This window comes from Ursus americanus, chromosome 2 (assembly GCF_024610735.1).
Source record: "Ursus americanus isolate L20-20 chromosome 2, mUrsAme1.1.p, whole genome shotgun sequence".
NCBI lineage: Eukaryota > Metazoa > Chordata > Mammalia > Carnivora > Ursidae > Ursus > Ursus americanus.
The window spans coordinates 78135931-78157022 of NC_142128.1; the positions used below are offsets into that span (position 1 = coordinate 78135931).

Consider the following 21092-nt stretch of genomic DNA (forward strand, 5'->3'; position numbering starts at 1 on the left):
TTGACTCTTTTCATTTTATTGATTCCTTGAGGCTAGCTGTTCAAATTGTATTGTGTTTTCCTTTAAATTCGATCCTCCCGTAAATACCAGAAGGGCAGCTGCTTGGAATGAGAGCTCTTTAAAAATTTTCCCAAATATAGAATTTTTTCCAACTAAAAAGACCCATCTTCTGGCCATTAATGAGTAGGATCTCCATTAGTATATTTATTCCAATAGTGACACAATCCAATAAGCCTTTTTATGGGAAGTCCTGGAGCTAATTTCCCAAGCTTAGAATAAACCTTTACCATGGATGTAAGAGATGTCTCTGCAGTGGTTGCAGACAGTATAGCCCCGTGATCCAAACACCTCACTCCCCAAAATAGACTATGATAGCAAAGACCTTTGTTGTTACACAGGCAATAAGGATGGTGTCGTGAAAACAGTGTCGCTAGTCTCCCACGGGAACATGAACACCTCCAGTCACAGATCACTAATCTGTGACACCAGGCAGGTGCTACTGAAATGGGACTTTTCCAGCACCAACAAGCAACAAAGTTTGAGATAACAAAGACCCTTTATGTTCTGGGACCCCAGCCCAAGAGCATGCCTTGGAACCCCAGTCTATTCAACTGGCCACCAGGTACACCCCAGGAAGTGCACCCTCCAGACCTCCAGATGGTGAAGACCAGAGAGAGTATTTTCACTGGTCATAAAAATAAGCAACAAAGGCCTTTACTTTTATAGTCTCTCTTTGGAAATGAACTCTCTAGATCTTGTGAGGGTGGCATATTTTACACTTTCTTGTGGGATGCCTGTTGTGTCCTTGGTTAAGCCATAAGAAGGCTTAGGTTTAACTCACTATTGAGATGAATAGATCCTACTCATCCATGGCAGGACAATGGATCTTCTGAATCAAAGAAACTTCCATGTTTGAAACATTTAACAGGGCTCTCATCCTAAAGAATTGTCTTAACGGCATCGATGCAAAGACCAGATTCAAAAATGGATACGAAAGAATGTAACAGCCTTTTCCCATAGGAATCCGCGGAATAATCCTTTTTCCAAGATGAAAAAGACAGAAATTGGAACAAAAATTAAAACTCCACATCCAACATAAATTCCTCCTTCTTAATGATGAGGAAGCAGAAGGCAAACTGAGGACAAAGCAGAAGCTGACACCCGCCCTTCATGGGATATATGTGACATTCTTCAAACACTCCTGGCTGCCCTAAAGTTAAGGAAAGAAAACCCAGATAGTTAATTTATAGAGATCACAATCCTGTAAGACATGAGTCTTCCTTACAAATGTCTTAGCAATCTATAAGAACAAAGCATTTCTATCAATAACCTAGCTTCCAGAAGGAGATGTAGATACAATCTAACGTCCTTATAACCTGCAGCCCACTAACAGATACTTGAAGCGGGCAGAGTGTAATGTTCCTCCAGGAAGCTCCCAACTATCTTCATGTTAATGCCTTGCTAGCAGGAAGAACAACCTTAACTTGACAATGGCAAGACCTCCAGTATCCTTTGACTCTTCTTTAACATATGAGAATCCTTTTGAAAACCTCGCTTTTCCTTACCTCCCCCAACCCCATAGTATATGATCCGCCACCCCTCACACTCACCACCCGGTGCAGCCCCTCTTTCTGCCCATGGTCCTGTCCCCGTGCTTTAATAAAACCACCTTTTTGCACCAAAGACATCTCAAGAATTCTTTCTTGGTCGTTGACTCTGGACTCCACCCCACCGAACCTCACCTATATTCCAAAACCCCATCATTAAGAGTCAAACAATTAAATGTATCATCTTTTGGCACACCTGTTTATTTTACGTATAAGAACTGTGGTCCTGGGAACTGTAAGTATCTAAAAAGAAGGGGAAAAATGGTCACTATTGCTTTAGCAGCAGACTTTGCAATTCCTTTAAGAATTAAGGAAAAGTTCTGGATCATAGCCTTAATTTACATTTATCCCTAACCAAGGAAGTAGGGATCTGCCAAAAGGACTAAAACTGTCCTGGTGGTTCCTTTCTAACTCCACAATGTAAATTTAGCGGAACTGACCAATGAGATGTCTTATTTCGCTTGTAAACATTTAGAAGTGTAGTTAGATTTTTCTCCTACCCTGAAGTAAAAGGTTGCTTTCAATTCCAAAGGTCACCCCTTTAGCTATGGCCTGGGAGATACAAATGAGAGCGTTATCCTTCCAGGCCAATGCCAGAGTCAAGGAAAGGAAAAGGAGAAAGGGTTTCAGGTTTAGTTCAAGTATGAAGTCTTGATCCGTTGTCTTGGGCAGAAGCAATTTACCTTGATGCCAGCTACTCTCTCTTTCTTGCCAATTTGATTCGGAGATCTCCAGGGGTCGGGGGAACCTCCCTCAGCTGTGAAGTGTGTACCCAAGGCTCAACGTCTTCTAGTTTTGCAGCAGTACTGGTCAGTAGGAGCACTTGGTAAAGTCCCTTTCAATGGGGCTCAAGGGCTGTCTTTCTTTGATAACATTTTCAGAATACCTAATCATCGGGCTCCAAACTATGACCAACAGAATCCTTTGAATTGGAATCCAGGGAACCTTCTTTAACCTGTGGATGATAGACGTTAGAGACTTACAGTAGCTGGTCATGCTTTCACGAGACAATGAAGGTCAGCAGAAAGTAGTATGCTGGTAGAATTTTAAGAAGTTTGTAAGGTTTTTGTTAAGGCTCATGTGATTTGCCCAGCGAAGTGGGTGCCCCAGTCACCACAGATTATAGAGGTGTACCCCAAGTGGGAAGTACATTTTTTTAAACTTGTGATTTTTTTACCCATTTTAAAGGCAACAGACTTGCCGTGGGGAAGGTCTTCAACCTATCTGGAAAAACATACAAACAGCAGCAGGAGCATATTTGTCACCCATATGAAGTGGCAGTTGAATGAAGTCTGGCTGTAGGTGTTCAAAGGGTCCAAAGGGAAGACGTCTGAGGCCTCTGGAAACAAAACATATTTTTTTAGGATTCTGGACCTGACAAGTCAGACATTGCTTGTAGACTGTTCTTGCCATATTATAAAAGTCTCCCCACCAATGTCTATTTATAATTTGAGGCATCTTAAATGCCTTATGGTGAGTACAGTAATGCAAAACCCAAAAAATGGGATTTGCCAGGGTCCTGGAAAGAAGCAAGCAGCTGTCTTGGTTTTCCCATAGCCCTGACTGTTTAATTTACAGTCATTGTTCAGTTTCTCAGATTCAGGAGCGGGCTGTTCCTATGTTACAAGGACATCAGGATGGCAAAAGTTTGGCAGTGAGGGGCCATTGTTTGTAGAAGCAGAATGGACTTGTCACTTCTGCCCAAATCTTACAAATACAATATAAAGAAAACTTAGTATTATTTCTTATTTGGCAATGTTTCCTATATAATTTAACATACCAAATGAGCCCCCTTAGTTCAGCAAATCTTTTGGAATGTTCTAGGTCAAAAACACTTAAGTAGACCAAAAGTCTAAAAAAAAAAAAAAGAAAAAAAAAACCTTTGTCCTATTAAGAGAGAGAAAACCAAATTTTAATTTTGTACCAACTTATTTTTGATATTAAAACGTACTCATTTTAATCTTAATCAGTCCTGACCACCCATAAAATTTCTTTCCAACAACGATTCCTTTCTCACAAATCTTTTGCAACATTCTTTTTTACATTCAGATGTTGTCCTGTGGTTTAAATAGCCAGCCTCACTTCAGGACAGAATTACTTTCTTCTCCCCCAACTAACATGTATTCCCATACCTCTTTTTTATTTTAACCAAAAACACACATCTTACTTCTTTTTCATGGAGTGTTGTTTCCCTTATTGGAATTTGTTAGCTCTTAGAAACCTTAATTTCTAGTGAAAGCTAGTAAGTAAGCAATGATGAACTTTGTTGCACCAGTATTTTTTTAAGTTGGTGTACTGATGAATATATTTCACAATTTTTGGAAATGTACTTTTTCATAAGACAATCTTTTTCTTTTTTAAGATTTTATTTTTAAGTAATCTCTACGCCCAACATGGGGCTCGAACTCACAATCCCAAGATCAAGAGTCTCACGTTCTTTCCCAACTAAGCCAGCCAGGTGCCCCCTGCCATTGTACAATATTTAATAAATCCTAAACATGTTTACTAACAGATCCAAATGTTTTAACATTAGATATTTTTGGCAGTATTGAATAACTCGCCTTTGGTGTAGGAGGGGTCCTCAAACAGGGAGGGAAGGATATTTATCACTTTCCCCAAATCCAGAGTTGCTCCCAATGAGAGCCGAAAGAGAGAACCAGCAACCTGCATGTCCCAGGCAGGCGGAAAGCCAGGCCCCATTATGAAAATGAGTCAAGCAAGAAGACAGTAGCTTTGCCTGGGAGAGAAGGGATCAGTAGTCAGAGGTCTGGATTTGGAAGGAAGGGACAATGTGGAATTTTATTGTCTTCTCTTGACTGGGCACCACGGATAGAGATTCGTAAGAGCCGATTCTGATCAGGAATTTCACCCTTTGCTGGCTTCTGCCAGTGTTTTTGGGGTCCCCTCTGCAGGCTGTGGTATTTACCAGTTTCTCTCTGGCTGTTTAAGGAAATAACATAGCAGTGTTGCAGAAAATCCCTCAGCTGTGACCACTCTGGGAGGGACCTATATGGGGACTTTCCTTTGAAGAGGGAGATGGGGGTGTCTTTAAGGCCATTCACTTGGCGGACTTTTGGTCATGGTTGTGTAGTCTGTTTACAGTGGAAAAACAATTTAGACAGAGGATTAGAAGAATGAGCACTCTAAAAAGGAGAGAGAGAAGCAGTAGGAGTTGTATCAGTCATACCCTCTTTTGTTTTAAGTACCTTGTACAGCCTAATTTTTCATTAGCCTTTTGCAATGAGAGTCATTTGATGAAATGACTTTGGAATTTTGAAAACCTTTTGGAGGCTTCTGCTTGCCAATTAAAACAGGTGTCCCATTTTGCTTAACTTGGGAACCTTGCTTTCAAGTGCACTTCTTAAATGATTGTATCTAATTGGAACCTTCCCCCATCAGGGCCATTGTGCTTCTCTGTTGTAATTCTCCTAAGGGCTGGCAGCACTTTGGCAGGACCTTGGCCGCAAATGGAGTTAACCGATATTTTTGTCCACGCTTATTTTGGGGTCCTCAACCTGACGGTTACTGACCGAAGTTCCTCAGGACACAAAACCAGCTTAGTAAGATTTGCTGTTTTTACTGCATATCTACAACTTCCGGGACTACAGTTCTTAGACATAAAATATGCTGAAAGATGGCACACTTGACTCTAGGATTTAAGGATCCCATTAGCTAAGCCTTTGGGTTTCTTAGAGCCGAAGTAATACTTAAAAGGAAACTGCCCCTGGATTGGGGATTGTGAGTGTTTGACAGTGTACCTCATTGCCTTGACATTTTCTTGAGGTTGGCAGGTGACCTAGTGTCAATCTAACCCGTTCTGTGACCCGCTGATCCTATCACGGGAATCTTCTTCAGGTGGCCAGAGCTCTAGCAGCCTTTAAATGCTTGACCCATGCCCACCAATTTTTGTGGCCTTTTTGGCCTCTGAGATCCCCGCTAGCAGTAGCCTTTATCTCCATAAAACAAGACAAATATGTGCACTTTAAAGTATTGGCAGTTCCCAAGAGATGTTACTTCATCTTGACCACAAGCAGGCCCCATGCGCATACCATCAATTCCCATGGAACCTTGCTGAGGTTTTTCCCCTGGGGCTCTATGGTCTGAAAGGCTAGGGCCATGGCCCCGGCAGACCTTTCCGCCAGCTCAGTCAGGATACAAGCACAACCGCTAGCTCCACTGAGCTCCAGGCAGAACTGTCAGCTCCATGGGCAGAGTAGTGAGCTCAGCTGGGCTCCAGGCAAATATGCCAGCTCGCTTGGCTCCAGGCATAGCCGTGTCCACTCAAGCTGACCTGCCCTGTAAAGGAAAGCCAATTAGACAGGGAGCTCAAACGCACGAAGAGCGGAGCTCAGAACCAAGAGGAACTTACCTATAGCCCTTGGAAATATGAGAAAGAGTGAACTCAGTGTTTGTGGGTACCACACCTGCTTTTCTTCTTGTCCCCGAATGCTGCCAGAAGTCCACTTTGGGGGGCGCCTGAGTGGCGCAGTCATTAAGCGTCTGCCTTCGGCTCAGGGTGTGATCCCGGAGTCTTGGGATCAAGCCCCACATGGGCTCCTCCGCTGGGAGCCTGCTTCTTCCTCTCCCACTCCTCCTGCCTGTGTTCCCTCTCTCACTGGCTGTCTCCCTCTCCGTCAAATAAATAAATAAAATCTTTTTTAAAAAAATAAAAAGAAGTTCACTTTGGATCCCATCACTGCCACCAAATCTGTTAATTAAACAAAATTCAACTAAGGAAATTTCTGAAGGTGTAATTGGCTTTATTTAATCAATTCATGAATCAGGCAACATCCCATCTAGCAAATAGAGGGGAATTCCAAAGGACTACAGACAAGGAAAAAAGTTTTTAAAGGGAGAGAGGGAGTGGAAAAGAATCCATTGTATTAGGCAAGGTCACCCTCCTAAGTAGACTTCCTAGTGCTGACCAGGGAATTCCCATGTTGACTGGTTAAAGATTCTGGGAGGTTGAATCTGCAGTCAGGTTAGGTATTAAACCTTGGTTTACTGACTTGGAGCCTTAACCTATGTAACACCATTTTGGGCCTGTGTTTTTCTTTTTTACAATCCAGAAAAATAAAGCAAATTGGAGCTAATGTAACTGAATGGGCGTATCAACCCCTTGTGATCATTTATGCTCCAACTCAAGTCTTTGGGGAAAAAACATGGAGACCAATTATCCTTATATTACAAATATTTACTAAATTTAAAAAATGCAGCTCTAGAGGCAATGAGAAGTCCATCTTATTTCTTTTTACCAGTCCTAAAACTTCCCCTATTTTTCTCATAAGGCTTGTAAAATTATTGGCCTTAAAAAACCGAAGTTCTTCTTAGAGGAACTTAACATTCTTTCTCTGTCCTTTCAAGATATGAATCTTACCTTGTATTTGAAATATAAACACCCCAGGAGGTATCTAAAACAATGCCAGTCCTAAGACTAAATGGGGGGCTGGGGACCTTTTAAAAAATACGAAGTGCTCCACGGCTTCTATAAGATTACTTGTCAAGGACAAATATAAATCATGTGCCTTCTCCACAAATATTACAAGTAAAAAGCTTTAGCTATCCAAGCAGATAAACTTAACTTACAAACTAGTGACTTTTGTATTGTTACACCTGATTCATAGCTTAAATTTTAAAATGGAAAGCTATAAAAATCTGTTTTATACATTATAAATATGGGATTTTTCTACCTCCAGATAGTATTACCAAAGTTAATTTGTAAGAGAGCTCTATTTAACTGACCTAAAATTAAGCACTTATAATTCAAGCATTTCTAAATCTCAAAATATAATAGAAACTAACCTGTTTTTCAAGTTCATGTGATCTAGGAAAATTTTCAGTAAATAAAAGCTAAGTTTAAATTTGTTGGTTTAGGGGCGCCTGGGTGGCACAGCGGTTGAGCGTCTGCCTTCGGCTCAGGGCGTGATCCCAGCGATCTGGGATCGAGCCCCACATCAGGCTCTCCTGCTGTGAGCCTGCTTCTTCCTCTCCCACTCCCCCTGCTTGTGTTCCCTCTCTCGCTGGCTGTCTCTATCTCTGTCGAATAAATAAATAAAATCTTAAAAAAAAAAAAAGTAAATAAATTTGTTGGTTTAGTTAATATAAGAAATACAGATGGCCAACGGACACATGAAAAGATACTCAACATCACTCATCATCAGGGAAATGCAAATCAAAACTACCATGAGATATTACCACACCCTGTTAGAATAGCTAAAATCAAAAGCATAAGAAACAACAAGTGCTGGTGAGATGTGGAGAAAAAGGACCCTTCATGCACTGTCGTTGGGAATGTAAACTGATGCAGCCACTGTGGAAACAGTAAGGAAGGTTGTCAAAAAATTAAAAATAGAACTACCATATGATCCAGGAATCACACTACTGGGTATTTACCCAAAGAAAATGAAAACACTAATTCGAAAATATATATGCACCCCTATGTTTATTGCAATGTTATTTAAAATAGTCAAGATATGGAAGCAACCCAAGCGTCCATCCATAGATGCATGGATAAAGAAGATGTGATATATACGTAATATATACAATAGAATATTATATAACATACAATATATGCAATGGATTATTAGTCATAAAAACAATGAAATCTTGCCGTTTGCAGTGACATGGATGGACCTAGAGGCTATAACACTAGGTGGAATAAGTCAGTCAGACAAAGACAAGTATCATATGATTTCATTCATATGTGGAAGTTCAGAAATAAAACAAATGAACAAACAGAAAAAAAGAGACAAATTCAAATTCTTAACTACAGAAAACTGATGGTTACCAGAGGGGAGGTGATGAGGGGAGGGGTGAAATAGGTGATGGGGATTAAGGGTACACTTATTGTGATGAACACTGAGTAATATATGGAATTGTTGACTCACTATACTGTACACCTGAAACTAATATAACATTGTGTATTACACTTCAATTAAAAAAGAGGGAAAAAAGTGTGACGCAGATGCTGAAAAAAAAATATAGACATGTCTTTAGAGTTATTGGCATTAAGTATGATTTGGCATTAAGATTTTATTTATTTGACAGAGAGACATAGCGAGAGAGGGAACACAAGCAGGAGGAGTGGGAGAGGGAGAAGCAGGCTTCTCCACTTTGGTTTATTAAAAAGTCAAACAAGCTCATGTTATCTTTGTTACCAAATTTGTCAGCAAAAAGTAAATAACTTAAATTATGGCTAATTGCTTTAATGTCTCGTGAAATTTTCATAAGCAATCTATGATTATTAATAAATGAATTAAATAGATGTGAATATCCTTAAACTGGGTAAATTTCTTTTTTTTTTTTTAAAGATTTTATTTATTTATTTGACAGAGACAGCCAGTGAGAGAGGGAACACAAGCAGGGGGAGTGGGAGAGGAAGAAGCAGGCTCCCAGCGGAGGAGCCCAATGTGGGGCTCTATCCCAGGACTCTGGGATCACGCCCTGAGCCGAAGGCAGACGCCTAACGACTGAGCCACTCAGGCACCCGGGTAAATTTCTGAAACTAATGAAAAAACTGAATTTAAGAAGAACAAGAATTAATTATATGGGACTGAATGAACTGATGAGGATGATTATAATTTTTATGACTTTTTATTTAAAATATGGTTGGTTCTTTAATCTTCTGTTTTCCAGATAGAAGGAAGACTTTCCTCTTACGTTAACTATGACTTACAGCATTTTGGTCAATTATACCTTTATAAGCAGAATTGTAACATCTTTTTCTCCCTACCTGATCTCTCCAGAATTCAGAAACTCTCAATGAATATGCTTATATTTTCATGGCAATATATTTATTTGCCCAAGTTCAATAAGAATCTATTCTCCTTGTAACAGGACACAATTGGAAGCTGGTTATATTACCAAGGCTTTGACTGGAATGTCATATTTAAAAGAGACAGGCATAGACTCAGGTGTGACCAGCTTTAAGGAACTAAGGTTGACTTTATGGAGTCAATTAAACCCCTTGGAATTATCAGCCTGGTACCTTGCTTACAGGGTTCCCAGCAACCTTACCAGATGAGTAAGGAAGGCTACTTCTGGCAGGTGCAAGTACCTCAGGATATTTGGGGGACCCGAAGAAGAGAGGAATTAACCCAAATCTACAGGTATTACAAGACTAATGGCAAGTATTTGGCTTGACCTCTTCACCTTGAAAAGTTGTTAAGAGTTCAACCTGGAGATCCCTTATGAAAAGTTCCAGCAAGCAAATTTAAAGGAGCCTAAATGGGGGCGCCTGGGTGGCTCAGTTGTTGAGCGTCTGCCTTCAGCTCAGGTCACGATCCCAGGGTCCTGGGATCGAGGGAGCCCCACGTTAGGCTCCCAGCTTGGCAGGAAGCCTGCTTCTCCCTCTCCCACTCCTCCTGCTTGTGTTCCCTCTCTCGCCATGTCTCTCTGTCAAATAAATAAAATCTTAAAAACAACAACAACAACAAATAAATAAATAAATAAATAAATAAATAAATAAAGGAGCACAAATGATCCATTGCTCCTCTTGCTGCCTTTATGTAAATAATCAAGCCACGTTCATTCAGGGTAGACTTATTTCGCAAACATATTAGTCTTAATTTGGCTATCTTTGGTAGAAATGACAGTATTTATAAAGACAAATATTATGTTTCAATAACACACCTTTATGAATATTAGAAGCTAATACTATTCATTGTAAATTGGATTGTATCCTAAAGTCTTCTAGCTACAAATCTCCAAACTAACATTTCCAATTTTTCTCCTACTATCCTGTCTTGGAATCATTAAGAACTAAATTTGCCCTTTTCCCAAAGCCATGCAAACTAAAGTTGGACAACTTGATATATAAACTTCAGGGGAATCACCACAACAGCTCATGTATGGACAATCCTTGTTGCCTGTTGCTGTGGGGGCCACTCAGAAAAATTACCAGAGACATTCAAACTGCAAACTAGGAAAGTCTGTCAGATTACCCCTGTCTGCCTCACTCCATCTAGAAATGTTTCAAGGCTGACATCTAGAAATCCTCTCAACTGGCTACCTACCCTCAGAACTCAGAAACTGGTTTAAAACTTACTCCAGTCATTAACCATTGCTTTTCTTTGTTCCCACAGAAATGCCTCTTACTCAATACCTGATTGTTTGCATAATGCAGGCCTAACTTGGGGAGTCTCTCTGCAAGATGACCTCCTGAAATGAATTTAACTGAATTGACCTATTGTCAGGACTAAGAGTCTAGTTCAATGAGGTGAAAACAGTCTACCCATTGGACTTCTGGATGATGAAACTTCTTGGGGAAATTTCAAAGGCAGGAAGGTAGGGGAGTGAAAACTGCTACCCCAAAATGTGTCTCTTTAGCTCAAAATTTGTAATCATGGGTGAAAAACATCACTTTTGTGTCTAACTTAAATCTGTTAAAAGAAAGGGTAAGTAATTTTCATCAGATAAAATAAGGTTATCCACTCACTATATGGGACTGACCTATTCCCAGGAGTAGGAGGCTGGTCTAATGAGGTGTGGGGTAATGGGCTTTAGTTTGTTCTTTTCTGTTTGTTTATCCTTGTTCTAATTTATGTTGTTTCCTTCCTTGGTGGATCTCTTGCCACACTCAGCTACTAACTCTCCACAGGCACCCGCTCAGCTTTTAATATGTGGGAAAAATATTTTTTTTAAGATTTTATTTATTTATTTGAAAGAGGGAGAGAAAGCATGGGGAGGGGAGGGAGAGGGACAAGCAGACTCCCTGCTAAGTAGGGAGCCTGATGTGGACTCGATTCCAGGACCCTGGGATCATGACCTGAGCTGAAGGCAGACACTTAAACCACTGAGCCACCCAGGTGCCTCAATATGTGAAACTTCTAAGAAAGCCTCAGAGGAAAAAACTGTTGAGGTTCAGGACAGGCCACCCCAGGATGTGCTGCTTTGGCATGCGGATTATTTTGAGTTAAAAACAATCAAGGCCCCAAAGTGCAGGAAGAACCTTTGACCTTCCCCCTGTCAACCTTACAAATAAAATGGTTGTTTACTTTATTTGGAAATAGCAGAGGGATTGCAATTCAGGACAAGCAAGCTATGGTGAACCATAGGCAAGTCCAAAGAGACAAAGGGAAGGTTAGCGTTTGTTAGGTTTTAGAAGGGAATTAGGGAGGGTTGTTTTGAACAAAAGTTCATTGGAGAAGAACAAGAGTTTGGGGTTGTGGAGGGCTCACATTGGCTGGAAGCAGTGATTAGGGTGTTGTTGCTGGGGCGCAGAGGGATCTTTCTTCTTTTTCTTAAAAGCAGGAGATAAATACCTAGGTGGAAAATGTCCTCCCTTATCAAGATAATTCTTATCTTCTTGTTCCCTACTGGTTATGCAGGCTGCAAGGATGTGTGAGAGCTCCCCACCCCTCCCCCACCCCATCAGGGCTTCAAGACTCCATTTGAAATGAGGTTTCCTTTACTCGTTTTCACATCCTCACTTTCTAGAAGAATTTAGATAGCCTGCTCCAGAGACAACTACATTATAATATGGACTGGGTGTGATAGAAAGGGAGGAACCTAGCCAAGATTGTTTGTTACCACTCCTGTGTCCCTGTGTTTCTGTATGGCCCAGAAAACATCTGTGCACCACATATTTGCTCTGTTTCATCCTCCTGTGAATTACTTCCTTTCTTTTGAATTACTAGACTCCTAACCCCTTCCCCTTAGCTCAGGATGACATCTGTACCTCTTTTTGTCTGACTGGAATCTCTTATGTTTATGTGGCTTCCCCAGGTATACATTAAATGTGTTTTCTCCTGCTAATCTGTCTTATGTTGTTTTAATGTTTTGAACTAAGAGGGTAAGGGGAAATTTGCCCCTCCCTGATAGCTACTCACTTCAGATCCTACCAAGGTCTTCATTCCTACGCGAAAAGGTTACAAGATACAACACCAGGCATGCACAATCATGGTCAAATATGTAAAATTGAATTTAAAGTGTATTTAGGAGGGAGAAGGAAGATGGTGAAAGAATAGGGGACCCGCGCTTCATCTGAACCCTTGAATTCAGCTAATTATCTATCAGATCATTCTGAGTACCTGTGAACTCAAACAAATCTAAGAAAAGAATTGCTGCAGTTCTACAAATAGAAAAGTGACCACTTTTTGCAAGGTAGGAGGTGCGGAGACGTGAATCAGAGGGGATAAATTGGAAGATCAATGGCAGGGGAGGGGGCCTCCGTAAGCCGGCTCCTGGAAAGTGATAGAGCCCCAGAGTGCAAAACTGGAATTCTTAGAGGTCTGCTCCCGTGAGGGACTTCCCTGCCTGAAAGATACTCGGGTGGCCAAGTGGGGCAGAATCCTAGGTGGGACAGTGTGGTCTTAGGATCCCTAGGGTCACAGAAAGAACAGGGGTACCTGAGTGCTGTAGAGTTCCCAAGCATTAGAGTGGGGAAACCGGCTACAATTAGCAAGCCCCAGAGTGGCCTCTCAGCTAGGTGTGGCCATAAACTGGGAACACGGCATGGTGGGCCGACTGCTCTCCAAGCAGGGGCCCAGCAAGTGACAACCCCTAGGACACCCTGCTTCCTCCCCTGCCCCCCGCAGATGACATGATACTTTCTGTGGAAAACCCAAAAGACTCCACCACAAAATTGCTAGAACTCATACAGGAATTCAGCAACGTGGCAGGAAATAAAATCAATGCACAGAAAGCATCTGTATTTCAGGGGGATGGGGTAATTGGGTGGTGGGCCTTAAGGAGGGCATGTAATATGATGAGCACTGGGTGTTATACACAACTGATGAATTATTGAACACTACATCTGAAACTAATGATATATGTTGGCTAATTGAATTTAAATTAAAAAAAAGAAATCAGTTGCATTTCTGTATACTAACAATGAGACAGAAGAATTAGAATTTAAAGAGTCAATCCCATTTACAATTGCACCAAAAACCATAAGATACCTAAGAATAAACCTAACCAAAGAGGTAAAGGATCTGTACTCTAGAAACTACTGAACACTTATGAAAGAAATTGAAGAAAACACAAAGAAATGGAAAAACATTCCATGATTGTGGATTGGAAGAATAAATATTGTTAAAATGTCTATGCTACCCAGAGCAATATACACATTCAATGCAATCCCTATCAAAATACCATTGACATTTTTCACAGAGCTGGAACAAATAATCCTAAAATTTGTATAGAACCAGAAAGGACCCCAAATAGCCAAAGGAATAATGAAAAAGAAAACCCAAACTGGTGGCATCACAATGCCTGACTTCAAGCTATATTACAAAGCTGTGACCATCAAGACAGCATGGTACTGGCACAAAAACAGACACGTAGATCAGTGGAACAGAATAAAGAACTCAGAAATTGACCCTCAACTCTAGGTCAACTAATCTTCAACAAAGCAGGAAAGAATATCCAATGGAAAAAGGACAGTCTCTTCAACAAATGGTGTTGGGAAAATTGGACAGCTACATGTAGAAGAATGAAACTGGACCATTTTCTTACGCCATACACAAAGATATGCTCATAATGGATGAAAGACCTAAATGTGAGACAGGAATCCATCAAAATCCTAGAGGAGAACACAGGCAGCAACCTCTTTGATCGCGGCCACAGCAACCTCTTGCTAGACACGTCTCCAAAGGCAAGGGAAACAAAGGCAAAAATGAACTATTAGGACTTCAAGATAAAAAGCTTTTGCAGAGCAAAGGAAACAGTCAACAAAACTAAGAGGCAACCTGTGGAATGGGAGAAGATGTTTGCAATTGACATATCTGATAAAGGGTTAGTATTCAATATCTATAAAGAACTTATCAAACTTAACAACCAAAAAGCAAATAATTCAGTCAAGAAATGGGCAGAAGACATGAACAGACATTTCTCCAAAGAAGACATACAATGGCCAAGAGGCACATGAAAAAATGTTCCACATCACTTGGCATCAGGGAAATACAAATCAAAACCACAATGAGACACTACCTCACACCCGCCAGAATGGCTAAAATTAACATGTCAGGAAACGACAAATGTTGGCAAGGATGCAGAGAAAAGGGAATGCTCTTACACTCTTGGTGGGAATGCAAACTGGTGCAGCCACTCTGGGAAACAGTATGGAGGTTCCTGAAGAAGTTAAAAATAGAGCTACCCTACGACCCAGCAATTGCACTACTAGGTATTTACCCCAAAGATACAAATGTAGTGATCTGAAGAGGCATCTGCACCCCAATGTTTATAGCAGCAATGTCCACAATAGCCAAACTATGGAAAGAGCCAAGATATCCAAGATATTCATTGACAGATGAATGAATAAAGAAGATGTGGTGTATAGATACAATGGAATATTACTCAGCCATCAGAAAGGTTCCAATGTGAGTGGAACCGGAGAGTAGTATGCTGAGTGAAATAATCAGAGAAAGACAATTATCATATGGTTTCACTCATAAGTCTAATACAAGAAACAGAGCAGAGGTTTGTAGGGGAAGGGAGGGAAAACTAATTGGGAAGTCATCAGAGAGGGAGAAAAACCATGAGAGACTCTAAACAATAGGAAACAAACTGAGGGTTTCTAGAGGGGAGGTAGGGGTGGGGTGGGGTAACTGGGTGATGGGCACTGAGGAGGGCACATGATGTGATGAGCACTGACTGTTATACGCAACTGATGAATTATTGAATGCAACATCTAAAACTAATGATGTACTCTGTTGGCTAATTGATTTTAAATAAAATAAAAAAATAAAGTGTGTTTATTTACATTTCAGAGGGAGAAAGGGCCTGATTTAACTTCGGATATAAATTAAATTTTACAATTTTGTAATAATGGGGCTGGCCATTTTCCTATTAGTCACTGTCACCTAAAAGCATTTGTTGAGTTAGAGGCCAGTGACTCTGTATGAAATGAACTGCTGTCTGGGAGTACAAATTTTCCTGTACCCTTCAAGTTTCTTTTATCTGGCCTAAATATTAAGTGAACATAAGACAGATTAACAGGAGAAGAGAAAAAAAAAAAAAAAAACCCGAAGTTTAATTATGTGTGCATGGAGGGTAATGAAATTGAGACCTTGAAACCTATGGGAATGACTGCAGCAAGCAGTTTTTATACTTTTTAGTCAAAGAGACAATAAATTTGTGAGGAGTAGACAGGAAAAAGAAAACTTATGTTCAAGAGCTTCGATTAGTACGAAATTCTAAAGAGAATGTGGGCCAAGGTAGTAAATTAGTAAAAAGTAACAGGGTTTGTTTATATGGCCTTCTTGCCTCTAAATTCCCTACTTCTGGTGATAAGGATTCCCTATCTCTCTACCTCCTGGTACAGGAAGTGTACTTTCCACATAGGAGATTTATTTCCCGTTTTCAGCAGGACAGAGGAAGGTCAGAGTGTCCTTGCACTGGCTGTTTCTTAGTAGCTTTAATTCGAAGTAATCAACATGCCATTGTGGCGTATTTTGGGGCAACCTGCTCTGGGCCCCTACAATGCCAAGTAAAAAGCTTTTTTAGGTACTGAGAGTATTATAAAATAAAATCCAGTCCCTGGCTTCAAGATGCCCAAATCTAAATAAGGGATAAAAGAAAAGCTAGGTAGCCACCAGGAAATGTTCGGTGAGTAGCTCCGGGGCTGTTAACAGTCGGAAGAGGATGATTATCTCTAGGGGCTCCGATCATGGGGATAGACAAAGGAAGGGAGTGGGAGACCATAAAGGATGGGTGGGAATTGGCTAAATTAAGGGAAGGTGGAGAGCAGAATCATGAGTCAGATTGCACAATAAACACAAACGTGGCATACCAGAGGCACCGAGTGGACTAATGTGGTGTGATTTCTTCTCCACTGTGCTGGTCCTCCTCTGCTGTTGGTATGGCCTCCAGTCTGCATACTCAGCCGCAATCCTGACCAAAGGGGCTGTATATTAGTACCCTCACACTCCCAAGACTGGGGATCAGAAATTAGTCTTGCTAATACATACCAACTACCATGCTAATGTGTTTTTTGTGATTTATAGTAAGAACAATATATTTGGCCTTCACAATAGTTTCTTGCACAGAGCTTCTCAAATCTTGGGACTTTCCTGGGATGATTTCCTTGTAATATTAATGAAACGACTTTTGGAAAGTACCTAGGGATGGTGTTGGTTGCTGGGGGAACAAATCGATTAAGGGGTTGGAAATTTCAGTCCCTCACCCCATCCCTTCCATTTGGTTTCTTTGTAAGAACTGAAGAAGCAAGACAAAAATACACAGAAGGGAAAATCCTGGGATTCTTTTCTATGAGTGTTACACACACACACACACACACACACACACACACACACACACTGTCTCAATGGGGAAAATAAAGTACACATGGGAGGATTCTGATATCCAGCCTCCTTTATTCCTCCATTCCCAACTTAATCTTTCCACAGAGTACAACAGCAGCGATCTGGCCACTCAGGTGGACAGAGCACGGTCATAGTGGCATAAACTGAAGCCAAGGCTGCTGAAGTCTACCCCCCTTCCCATGAAACATGGTGGATTTTACATCTAGTAGCATTGTTCTAGTTTGCATCTTACCCTCTTAGACTGCAGGAGACCTTTGCTCAGGAACAGCCACATCACACTTGATAGCATCTCGGACCTTGGTTCCTGGACATATTCAGATCTCATATTGCTGAACTGTGACTTATTCAAATCTCTCTCAGAGTTGGCATTCCACGCCCATGATGTAGCTCGATCTCCTCTTGACTCCCAGCCAAGTGATGCTCCCAGGACTGTCCTCTCTGGCAGAGAGTAAGGTTTATGTTTTATACCTCCACACATATGATATAAAGTATGATTCATACCTAAACTGGTTAATAAGTATCTATTATTGAAGCTTCAAGAGAAAGGAGGCAAGGTTAAGAGACTGGAATGATACTGCAAAGAGATACTGCTGAGTTTTCCCCTTTCTGTACTCCATTCTTTACTTAGGAACTTTGTCGACCTAAGCATATGAATTTCTTCTAATCCTTTCTTTGGAAACATCTTATTTTACTTTTCATATATCATAGAAACTTAGAGTCAGAAGAAATCTTAAATCTTACATAGTTCAACTTTCCTTTTTCTTTTTTTCAGATTTATTTGAGGGGGGAGGGGCTGTGGGAGAGGGAACGAGAATCCTCAAGCAGACTCCCCACTGAGTGTGGAGCTCTAAGCAGGACTAGATCCCATGACCCCAAGATCACGACCTGAGCCGAAACCAAGAGTCAGATGCTCAACCGAATGCACCACCCAGGTGCCCCCCATAGTTTAATTTTCTATGGAATTCAGTCATCCTATCTACAACACACCTGGTCCATTATGGATACATCTGTTGTCTAGATTTGTCTATTCAGCTGCTGACTACCTCTGATAAGAAATCTATCTCTTGTTAGGCCAAGAGTAGTTAGTATACACCACTGTGTGTTGCCCTTTCAGGGCATTCTCAGAGCAACCCCCCCCCCCAGTGAAGGACTCTACAATCATAAATTCAGTCTGAGAGAGCTTGGAGTAACTCCAGGACAACACAAGCAAGCTTCAATAGGCAAGATGGGGTCAAATCTAAGATAACATGAGAACAAGATACAACTTTGAAGACAGACATGAGTTGATGACGATGGCTTTGGGTAACATTTACTGAATATATTACTGATTACTATAGATCAGAGGTCAGGCACTAGTTAAGCACTTTGTACTTATTAGCCATTTATATCTCACAATTTCATGAAGAATATTGTCTTCATTTTCTAGCTGTAGAAACTGAGGCACAGAGTAACTGGTCCAAAGTCATGCAGCCGGTGAGTGAAAGAGCTAGGATTTGAATCCGGGCCAATTGGATCTGGAGCCTGGACCCTAACCACTATATAAACTACCTTAATAACTGTAACTAAGAATGCCTAAACCATGTGCCAGGCATAATTCACTCCTTTATTCTTCATAAGAGCATGTACTATTATAAAACAGTTAAGTAACTTGCCCAAGGTTGGGTAGCTAAAGTTGGGATTCAAATCCAGGTAGCCTGTCTCTAGATATGCTTTTCTCCACTACTGTAAACCCCCTTGATACTATGCTCCACGTAGATGTTGATAACGTCAGATACAGGGCTTTGCCATGGGCAGGGAAGGCAAATGACAAAGTGGGGGACAGCAGAATAGGTGCCAGCTGGTAAAAATGTGGAGGGAACTGTTAGATGCTGTTATCCAGGATACCCGGAGGACTCACAACCCCATCCTTCTTGCTATGCACATAGAGCAGGCAAATTATCTCTAGACAGAAAAAGCCTACACAATCAGAAAGAATGGCCTCCTTGCAGAAGTACATTCAGGAAGCTGCCTCTGTGCAGAGAGGGAAGTTACCGTTCAGATCTAGCAGAAGAAAATCGCCAACGCACACTGGGTAATGGGGAAATGAGGCCTAATATAATCTGCCGGTTTCTGGTTTCAGGAAGGGGGTGGGAAGTTTACAGATATCTGAATGATTACTGTGACTATTGAAATGGAGGTATGACTGGGGCAAGCAAAGAAAGGTCCATTTAAAATTCTACCCATTGGATTCCCTTTCTAAACAGCTTTTCTGTGAGCTATCTAGAAATTTTCATGGTACATGATGGTATTTTAAAAATACCTCTGAGGGGCGCCTGGGTGGCACAACGGTTAAGCATTTGCCTTTGGCTCAGGGCGTGATCCCGACGTTATGGGATCGAGCCCCACATCAGGCTCCTCAGCTATGAGCCTGCTTCTTCCTCTCCCACTCCCCCTGCTTGTGTTCCCTCTCTCGCTGGCTGTCTCTATCTCTGTCAAATAAATAAATAAAATCTTTAAAAAAAAATACCTCTGAATGTTGAGTAATAAGTTGTGCTGAATATTAAGCAATGCAATTAGTATCTTTTTCAGAAATCCATAAAATAAACTTCTTAACTAAGACTGAAGTCCTTTGGATTCCACATTTGGTTGGTTGGTCATTCAGAGAACAGCTTAATAATCTGAAATATTATCTAAATCAATGTTTAGAAAATCATATTTTGCAGGGGAAATTTGCATGTTTTTAAAAAAGAAATGGATTCACTTACAAAGCAAGTAATTATTTAAAATATTCAATAGTAATTCAATGCTTGTTAGCTGCAGTCCTTTAAGAAATAGTAATAAATTTTCAGACTTGCTGTCATGGAGCTTACTTTCTAGTGGGGAGGGAGAAAATAACCAGAAAAAATAAGTAAAATGTAGGACATTTTAGTGGTAAGCACTAAGAAGAAAAATTAAGCAGGGAAGGGGACTTAGTTGGGGGGGGTGTCATGTGGCAATTTATATAGGGTGGCCAAGGAACACATAAAATGTACATATTCCTTAAAGTTTAGGATTCCATAGTATTTCACCTGTACTGAGAAGCATCTGATATATATCTGAGGCAAATATCGGGTATACATCACCAAAATAATAATATTAAGAGGCATTAAAAAAAGATGTACAGGGTTTTAGGCTTCTAGATAGGAGCACTTTTTAAGATTAAACCCATAGTTAGTTACACTGAGTTTCAAATTCACTTTCAAATGAATATTTGGTGGGACACCTGGGTGGCTCAGTTTGTTAAGCAGCTACCTTCGGCTCAGGTCATGATCCCAGGGTCGTGGGATCGAGTTCCGCGTCTGGCCCCTTACTCAACCAGGAGCCGGCTTCTCCCTCTGCCTCCCTCTCCCCCTGCTTGTGCTCTCTCTCTGCCTCTCTCTGACAAATAAATAAAAATAAAATCTTAAAAAAAAATAATGAATATTTGGAGTCTTTCGGTTTGTTTTGTTTCAAAATTAGTTTCCTAAGTAGCAGCAGGAGGGACATTTTCTCTAGAAGACTCTGAAGGCTACGTACACGTGCTCTCGAGAGCAGAAACTGTTGGCTTTTTTTAATTCCCTAGGGCACGGCACGATCGTGTCTGGAACATACATAAGGAGTTTGGTCCTGGAATCCCCGGAGCCCGCTGAATGTGCGCGTCCAGTAAGCACTAGCTGCCGGAGGTGGTCCGAGGGAGAGTGTTGAGTCACAGGCTGTGCTCAGGCACGACCCGTCTCACCGGCTTCCGTCATCTGCCGGGTGGGCGATTCCAACTCCACAAGGGGCAGATTTCTGACGAAATCTCTTTATTTGGACTGAAACGCTTTCTGGTGTTTTTCCTCTGCCGAGGTGGCACGAATTTCTGAAATGGGGTCCTGTCTGCTCTGAAGGCGGGGTCCGATCTTGACAGACAGTTGTGCTGGGGCGAGGCGTCTCCTCCCCGCACATTCGTCCTCTGCCTGAGTGTGGACCTGGCCCTCGGCGAGCCCCTCTTTGTCTCCCCGGTTTCTCCCAACCCCTCGCTCCCCGTTCTGAGGGGCCCAGTTGCCCCGGCCGCCTCACGCCCGCCCTCCCCTCCCACCCTCCCGCTCAACCTCCCCACCCCGTCCGCACCCCCTCCCGCCCTCTTGCCAGGTCGGTTACTCTCGGCCACTGCATCTCTCCACGGGAGTGAACGCAGGGCCTTAACCTTCCCGTCCCTCCTTCCTTCTCTCCTTTCAGCAAT

At 41.5% G+C, this 21092-nt stretch overlaps 1 long non-coding RNA gene across 2 annotated transcripts; it reads right to left on the bottom strand.

Moving 5' to 3' along the window:
• Nucleotides 1-1838: 1838 nt before the first annotated feature.
• On the bottom strand, nucleotides 1839-21014 carry LOC123785841 (uncharacterized). 2 transcript variants are annotated; one of them, XR_006777782.2, is made up of 4 exons: nucleotides 20480-21014; nucleotides 17103-17308; nucleotides 16339-16439; nucleotides 1839-2946 (listed from the first exon to the last, which is right to left on the bottom strand). It is a non-coding gene; the product is annotated as an uncharacterized LOC123785841 (long non-coding RNA). The 2 variants fall into 2 exon arrangements; XR_015722587.1 differs by having other exon boundaries at nucleotides 20405-21014.
• Nucleotides 21015-21092: the final 78 nt, after the last annotated feature.